The sequence below is a fragment of the Varanus komodoensis genome, unplaced genomic scaffold (assembly GCF_004798865.1).
Source record: "Varanus komodoensis strain SLA01 unplaced genomic scaffold, ASM479886v1 scaffold12, whole genome shotgun sequence".
Classification (NCBI taxonomy): Eukaryota; Metazoa; Chordata; class Lepidosauria; order Squamata; family Varanidae; genus Varanus; species Varanus komodoensis.
Window position 1 is genome coordinate 7,973,148 of NW_025335349.1, and position 9,516 is coordinate 7,982,663.

A 9,516-nucleotide genomic window follows, 5' to 3' on the forward strand; every position below is an offset into this window, starting at 1 on the left:
GGAAGGGAAGGACTGGATCACCTTGGCATGTTGTTTTGCCACAGGTTGCTTTCCACAGGATGGCTTGATTTTGGGCAAGAAGCAATGCTGCCAACCCATGGGTTATTCTAGGGGTTGTTGGACCCACTGATGGGTTGTCATGTCATTCAAACCCGGGCAATCAATCCCATCATAAGTCCAGAGAAGTGGTGAGTGTGTGACTTGGCAAGAGTGACAAAAACACCTTGCCACTCTTGCTGAGCTCTGACAAGCCAGCAGCAGTTGCTCCAACAAGTGTCCCCAGGTCCCAGTCAAAATCCAGCTTTAAAAGGAAGACTGTACCAAATGACTTCCCTCAGGTTCTTCATACTGTGTTCCACCTTTTTCCTCCCAGCCCCAAGAGGCTGGGGTAGTTTTGATTATGCAGAGTTTATACCTTCACAGCAGCCCTGTAAAGCTGGTTACAGTGAGAGACAGAGAGTTATTATAGCTGAAAATTACCCTTTAGAACATAGGTCCTCAAACTATGGCCCGTGGGCTGGATCTGGCCCGCCATGCACATTGAGGCTTGCAAGGAGATCGCTTTGGACTCATTGGGAGAAAATGATCTCTGCGCACGCATGCCCCTGCCTTTCTGTGCACCCCCACACCCCGGCTTGTGCCCTCTGTCTGCACCGCCTTGGCAGCCCTTTCAACTGGCCCCCTATTCAAAATGTTTGAGGACCCTAGCTTTAGAAGTTGATGGTGGAGTGGCAACTTGAACTGCTGTGGCCCTGGTTCATGTGCATTGCTCTTGCCAGCATATACCACTCATGCTTTGAGTAGCACCTCTTCTCTGCCATCCCTTTCTAATGTTTCTGCCTCTTTCACAGCATCTTTCTTTTTTCATCTTGTGAGCACATTTTAATGGAATTAGAGTTTAATGTGAAAACAGAAAAGCATCTAAGCTGATTTGCAGACATAAAGCTGAACCCTTCCTTAAATACATTTCTCATTAATGTGTGTGACTGATTTTAAAAGTATGCAGAAGTCAAACTCAATTACCATTGAGGGACACCTCAAGGTTAATTCAGGCTTTAGATTAGTAAAGTATGCATAGGCTGGAGAACTGCTCATGCTTTTGAATCCTCTTTAATAGTGCAGCATCTGAAATGTTGGCACAGATGATCCTACCTGGGTTGGAATACATGACGAGTATAGGGAATGGAATAATCATTGGGGGAATAATGAATGAAGGGAGTGAATGCTTTGGACATTACTTAACTTGCAGGAATTCAGAAGAGCACATGATTATTGCATCTCTGGTCTGCCATGCTAATAATGCAAGGTCTAAATGGACTTGTAGTGACAGTGGCTGCTGGCCCGAGAAGCAACATGAAGAAATGTCCAAGCAATATGAAGACTTTGCAATACAGAGTTATGGTGTTGTTCCTAGAAAATGAAATCTGATTATGAAGATAGACTTTCAATTTAATTTTGTGGTACAAGAAACATTATAAGCAGTGTGTGTGACATGAGTCTTCTACCTGTCCATGCAGTTTAATAATATGCAAATACACCTTGCTATGACCCAAAGCCACTCTGTGATGTTCTAACTTGCATATATGGGAAATTTCCCTTTCCAGCATTCTGGGAATGTGGAAAGGGAAACTTCTCTTCAATTATTAATGTAGTAGACATTTTTGAGACCAAGCATGGTGGATAGGAATGACTTACTCTGCAAAGACAAGGTTTCTCTGTTCTCCCACTGTCTGGATTGCTGAAAACGAGAAATAAATCTTTCTCTTCCTTCTCGTTGGCACCAGATATCTTCTACTACTCTCCAGTGAAAAGATGTTGTGTTGGACAGCATGTTGAAAAAAATAAATAAACCTTTCTGATGAAAAACATTGAACGATCATTCTATCTTATCTGGGTGTGCAGGAAAAATCTGGCACAAAAAGCCAAAAAAGGAATAATGCTCTAGTAGTGTTTGTAACTGCTCAAACCTATTAAAAAGGGAGCGATTTAGGGCACCATGCAGCGTGGATGCTCATAACCTCCCGAACAGAGAGGCTTATGGGCCTCCAGTGGAAACTGGAAGGAGCAGAAGTAGAATTGCCTCTTTGCTTATATCACCATCTAAAATGTTGCGGCCACCTAAGTTTTTTCCTCTCCTTGAAAAAAGGAAAGGCTGAAGCACTGCAAGGATTTTTGAAGGTGGCAGTCCCGTGCTTCTCCCTTCCCTGCCCCCTCCATGCTGGCTCTGAAGATTGTGTTTTTCTGAGGACAGAGCTGGGACACCAGCTTACCTCATAGCCCTTCAGACAATGGTGTGAGTCCATTGGTTTGTACTTCTAGTATGGCTGCAGAACTGAAATTTGCACAATGTTTTAAATTAAGCCTAGCAATACAGTCAGTTTTGTTTTCTGAGCTAGGTAAATTAAAATATTGGTGTCTGGCAAGAGGTGCCACCTGGCATGGCATATAGGTGTACAGATAAAATTGTTAATGCTTTTGTTAGCTTTCCTGAAGGAAACATTTTACTTCTTTGCAAAGTTTCTTTGAACAACGAACAGAATATTTTGTGTTGAAATTTGAGAGAGTGCCTTCTGCTTGATTGTATAGTTTGGAGAAGCTTGCTTCAGGTTCTTCGTCGCAATCTGAGCTGAGAAGGATGCTGTGTTGTCTTGGGGCACCTATCTGTTTAATCAGTCATTAGGTTTCCAGCCTCACCTGGGTATGAAAACAAGTCTTTGGAAGTGTGACCCGTGGCCAGCCTGACAGACTGAGATTCTGATTGGTGTGATCTGCTTGTGCAGTTGACAGAGACTTTGTAGCAGGGACTCAAAATGAGAAAGCCAGAGTGCCAGGGCATTGCCAAAATGAAAGGTTTACACACCTTGGTATGGTTCATAGATAGAATTGTCAGCTGATGGAAGAGGGAGTTCTGCTACACACATTATGGCAGGCTTTTTTGCAGTATGCCTTAAAAAGATAAAGTGTTACTGCAAGAAAAAAGATATTTCAGTTATGTGGTGTATCATACAAGTACACTTTTAGCTGGATTGTCTCCAGGTGTCTGTTGAGAGTATGGTGGAGGGACTGAAACTCAGTGGTAGAGCCACTGCTTTGTCTGCATTATGTCCCATATTCTGTTCCTGGCCTCTCAAGGTAGGGATGAAACCCTGAAGAGCAGTTGCTGCCAGTCGGTATCAACAATACTGGGCTATATAGATCAAGAGTCTGACTTGTTATTAGGCAGCTTCCTGCATGCAGTCCTGTGGCAAATGTGGAGATGTTGCTCTGGAATGAATGAAATAGTCTAGAAATGGTCTTTTTAATGATGTCCTAAGTAGTGAAGCTGGCTTCACCATGGATGGCTCAATTTTTTTAAATTTTTATGTCATTTTAGCTAGTTCATTGTATAATAAGAAAGAAACAAATGTTCTGTTCATCTTATATCACAGTGCATGGAGGCAGGAGAAATCTCCAGAAACAAATATGTGGGATAGCAATATGTTAAGTCAGTGACTTCTATCAGTCATATTCATGATTCAGAAGAGAATGACTGCTTATCTTAGTGAAGGGAGAAATCCTGACTTTGAACAAGGGAGTTAGGAAAAAAGAAATCATGAAATTAAATGACTAAATGTATGGTGATTATGCAAATAATTAACAAGCTGAGACAAGTAATGATCATGTAAACACTGGAAAAAATGTCTTTGGCAGCATTTGAGGCCTGCTTGGTTAACAATGCAAGCTATTAAACTCATGTGTCACACCAGAATATACTGATGAATGCTAAGTTATTAAACAGCAGTGCACAAGGACAGGGTTTGATCGTTTGAATCTCATGATATAAACATGCCATTAAATCATACTCACCCTCCCACTCCACCAGGTGGCTCATCAGACATAGTTAGTCTGCAGGGCTACTCCTGGAAAAGTTGAAAGCATAATTCTGAACAAGCACATTCCCAGAAATACTTTGGATGCAGCTTGCCAGGATAAATTTAAACTTTTACATTCCCCTTTCTCTTTTGATTAAAATGAAAAGTGAGATTGCAAAATAGGACCAAAGAATAAATGTTAACAACCCTTAAGACTGGACCCATATAATATCCAGCTGAGTTATTGAATACACTTTAATTGTAACTTAATTTTTGATAATGTGAGCCCAATTTGGGGGGTAGTAATGCAGAAATGACCTTTTTGGTGGCATTCCATTACTCGTGAATTCAGAAACACTAGAGCATCTATCATGCTGTAGTGATGTTTGTTGATGCAGTGTGCCATTTTGTTCACAAAGTCAGGAATGATGAGAGCAATTTTGTTTCACTCTTTCCAAGTTGTATTACTTAGCAAAAGTCACCATATGAGATCCAGTGTGGGGTGGGGACCTGGGACTGAGTTCTTGTCTTGGTTCGGCCATAAAACTCACCGGGTGATTTCAGGCCAGTTGCTCACGTAAGCCTAACCTGCCTCACAGGATTGTTGCTGTGTGGATAAAATGGAACAGTGTAAGCCACCATGGGTTCCTCACAAGAGGAAAAAAGGTGAGATATAAATGCCACATAATCACGGTAAATCAAATCGAGTTTATCACATAGTATGTTTTCTTCTTTGCCCTGCCCTACTTTGGCTCTATATCAACCAGTTACTTGCAGTTGCTGTGTTCACATTTTAAGGAAACAGGGGCTCCTTCCAGTCTGCATTTCTGGCTGACAGTAGTGTATGAGGTTTAAGACTCAGTCCTATTCATGTTCAGCTAGAAAAACAGCATCCTAAAACAGTGTGGCTGACTGGGGGAATGCTGGGAGTTGTAGGACTTCTTTTTCCTGTTTAAACATGCATAGGATTGCACCCTTCATCAAATAAACTATTAAAATGAAGCAAGTCTGAAAATGTTTTGTATGCGTCTTCATATATTATCAAATTAATTGATCTATTTTTAAAAATGTGGTAATTGCAGCTATTAAATGCAGGATGCACAAGTTTTGACTTGGCTTACCAGCTAGTAATTGTTTTGTAGCAACTAGCGTGTCTTGGCTTTCTAGCTCCCTGCTCTTGTGACTGGAAGCAAGACTGGTAGAAAGTGTACTTTAAAAAAAAATGTAAGTCCTTCTTTTTCCATCCATGAGGCTGACACTGTGTCCACCCCAAGTATACTGTGGCCTGGTACCATTTTGGAACACTTTCTGCTTGTGCCTTTTTGAGAAAGTATCATTCTGTGTAGACTAGAGGTTTTCCATCCTGGTTGCTAAAACTAAATTAATAGTTGGCACAGGCAACTTGGTTGACAGGGAAGAGTGTGCTGGGGTTGATGACTCTGCATCAAAGATGCTGGCTTGCTCACAAGGAGATCATTTTGGACTCGCTCGGAGAAAAGGATCTCTGTGCATGCATTCCCTTGCCTTGCGCTGCGTGTGCCCCGCCTTGGCCTGCGCCCTTCGCCGGCACCGCCTTGGCGACCTGCGTCCATCACTGGCACCTTTCAACTGGCCCTCTGTTCAAAAAGTTTAAGGACCCCTGCACTAGATACTTTGAAGAACTTGGACTTCTCCATAGAATTGCTCTCAGTGACAATACCGGGCTCCAAAAGTAATTTGATATTGTCCTCCAGACCAAAATGCTTAGGGTGTTCTTGAGTAGGAGAATAAAATGTATTTTAAAATGTTATTTTTTTGTTGTAAGCCGCCCCGAGGCTTCGGCGAATGGGGCGGCATAAAAATGTTTTAATAAATAAATAAAATAAATAAATAAATCCAGGCTTTGGTTAAAAAGCAAAGGAGATCCTACTAGTTTTTGACAAGCAGTCAGCTTGATTTTATGGGGCCCTGAGGTCCACCCGCCAAAACAAGTTACAAAATAGTGGCTCTGGTAAGCAGATGTAGAAGTTTGGAATAAGTTGTCCCTCAGCACATGCTCAATCCAGGAATTTGTTTTCAGGAGTAAAGCAGGATCTTTAGACAAATCCTTTTGCACATGCATCTAATGGTGTTATCCCCCAAGCTGTCTGGATTTCATCAGCCCAATCGGAAAGGGAAGTTGTCACTGTTTTTCAACCCATGTAAGTTGGAGCCTCTGATCTGTTGCATATCACTGGCAGAGATCCATGATCTAAATTCCAAATAAACTTTTAACTTTTTAAATGACTAGTAGAGTACAAACTAACTTTTAGAAGATGCAGAAAGATACAAAATGTAATCTCTCATCTGCTTTCTACATCAGCAGTGCTTGCTCAGGGTTATGGGAGTTGTAGTCCACTTCTTGATCTCACTGCTTTGCATGCAATTGTTTTATAGGGAGCCAAATTTATGTACAACGATTCATTTAAAAGTTGCTGTCATGATTTATATTGGAACTGCAGAATATTTGCTACTGCCTTACAAAGCTCCACGTGTTTTGAAACTGATGTTTAGTTTTGGTAAGCAGTTGGCTTAATCGGTTTTACTAGATTTTATGCTTGCTTCAGCTACTTTTGATGGCTTATATGTGGCTTTCCACTGTGCTGCAGAAGTATTTATTTATTAATTAAATGTATATCTGGCCTTTTCACTGCAAATAGTGTTCAAGGCAACTAACCACAATAACAACTTTTCTACAGGGTGCTGTTAATCACTTGTTAATCTACTACATCTAATTTTGGTTTTGTCACAGAATTTTGATCCAGGCATTACAAATGTAGTAGTGTCTTTCCTGATTGTCAGCTGCACTGTGGTATAGCCAAATAATACAAACATACAAAAGGAAATTCCACTTTCTTTCATTTGTACAGCTAAATGCCTCATTTTCCATGTTCTAAAATGCTCACTGAAAATTTGACACAGAAGTGAAACTGTAGCATCATATTATTGTGTAAAGAACCCTCTGTTCTCTGAATGGAGAATGTTGAATGTACAGTAGACATCCAGAAAGACCCTAAAATAGAAGATAAAATAGAAATTAAAACATGAACTGTTTAAAACACATCCATAAAATAAGTAAACAGCACACACCAGTTAAAATAAACTATAGCAAACAACTCAGCTCTAATAGTCCAAAGCCTCTCTGTATAAAAAGAGTCTTTGCCTGCTGTTGGAAGCAGTGATATGGAATGGAAGGATTTCCACAGAAAATATTCTGGTGCTCAATTTTTACGTGGAAAATTTTCTGTTTTGTAAGTTCATTATTAAAAATGAATATATCCCAATTGGAAATGCAATGTTAAGCAAGCTTGTCAGTTTCAAAGTTCTAATTAATGTTTTTCAGGTGACTAACCCTAGTGAGTATGTGAGAGAATGCGTTTGTGAAATACATGTCATTGTGAAATAGAACTAATAGGTAGTGACAGCGAAACTGAAGGTGGATTTCAGTGGAACAGAGTGGAACTCGGTTGAAATTGAAGAGTGGTTGTCAGCACAAGCAGCACAGTTTTTTGAGTTGCCAACATTTCTTAGTGCATGAACAGTTTCCAGTGCCTCTGGGTCTTTTCCCTTAAATTTAAGCAATATTAGGGAAAACATGCTATTGTCTTCAAGTTTTTAGAGGTATTCCAATAAAATACACCTTGTAAGACTCATCAATTACTTTAATTTTCCTGTTAAATATTTTAGGTTACCTACCAGTGGTGTATGGGGACAAAACAAAATAATTTGGGGTACTTTTTTCTCTTGAGCTTTTTTGTTTACTAAATACAGGTAAACATGGTAAGCTGGATTATTCTCTAGTGTATCAGAAGATTTTCCAGTGCAAACTGAAAATTGTCTGGTACAAATTGCTGTATATAAATTAGCTGAATTTATCTCTCCCCCTCCCCCGCCACCAAGAAAACTCACATTACTAGGTAGAAGTATAACAAAGGTAGAGCTAGCTGGGTCTCCCTTGATAACAGAGTTCAACAACCTGAGAGTAGCCATCAACAAGGCCCTTCTTGTGTTCCTTTGAAATGTGTCTGCGTAGAGAGAAAGGCCACTCCCTTGAGATTCTGAAAACCTGGGCAGGTTCCTATGGAAGAATGCAGTTTTCCTAATTGCCTGGTCCCAAGTTGTTTAAGGCTTTATGAGTCATAATGAGCATTGAATTTTCCTGGAGATAGGATGGTAGTCCGGAAAACTGTTTTAACAAGGTTATGCACCCCATGTAGGATGTGATACAGTGGTCTGTAGTAGCTGGAATGCATACTTGTGCCATTGACCATAGCTAGATCTAATGCATGCCTTAGGGACTGCCTTTGTGAAGCGATTGGAAACTTTAACTGTTCTTGGGGCAGTGAATAAAGGCAGATCTGGACAGTCTGTGTTTAAAGGTCTAATAAACTTTGTGTATGGAACTAGAGAAGCATTATTTTAAGTAAGTATGGTTGGAAATTTAATATTGTAAGATATAACTTTGCAGACAAATAGAAGCAACATTTCAGGAAAAAGAGTTAATTCTTAATTAAGGATATCTTTAGGAGGATTTATTATTCAGCTCAATAGTGAGAACATGTGAGAACTCACTTGGGAACAGTATTATTTTCCACTTGACCAGCAAGATTATATGGAAGCTTAAAAATAAAGTCCTAAATTTGGCCAGGTCGAGAAGTTCTTAAGCACTCAGCTTTTAATATTTTTCATAAGAGCAAGACATAACTTTGCTTATCTTTTGTGCATGAACAAGTTTGAAGTTTTACACTTGAATTTTATTATGGTTCATTTTTTTAATGAAAGCTTATTCTATGGTACTTTAAAAAATAAGAACAAAGAAAATGAAGGAACATTAGGCTCCCCCTGATGCAGTGCATAGTTTTACCTTAGCTACTGCACATGGTTAAACAAGGGAGATAAGAGGAATGGCCAACATGAACAATCTTATTTATTTATTTAAAACTTTTTTAGACAATCCCTTACTGTAGTCTCAGGATGGTTTAATAGTAAAACAAAAATAAATCTTGAAAGGAAGTCATAAAAATCATGGAGGATAAAAATATCAAAGGCTACCAATTATGATGGGCGGTGGTTTAAACCGCTGTGCTGCTGGGCTGGTTGATCAAAAGGTCGCCAGTTCGAATCAGCACAATGGGGTGAGCTCCCGTACTCTGTCCCATCTCCTGCCAACCTTGCAGTTTAAAAGCATACAAATGCAAGTAGATAAAAAGGTACCACTTCGGTGGGCAGGTAACACCGTTCCGTGCACTTCAGTGTTTAGTCTTGCTGGGCACATGACCACGGAGACTGTGGACAAATGCTGGCTCCCTCGGCTAGGAAACGGAGATGAGCACTGCCCCCTAGAGTCAGGCATGACTGGACTATAATGTCATGGGGAAACCTTTACCTTTACCTTTATAGTGTGTGTGTGTGTGTATACAGTTGAAGGCTATTGCTAGACTTAGTCTACTTGCTTGCCTTCTTAATTTTCGCCAACTTTAGTTGAATAAACTTTCAGAGCCTGAATATTTTGGTGCTCATATTTGTGTGCTTTCTATCATAAAAATGGGCTGGGTAAAATACAGTTAAATGAAGTCTACATAAAGGGATTTCTCATTGCATCAGTATATATGTGAAGATTGTAGTATATATGTGAAGATTGCATGTG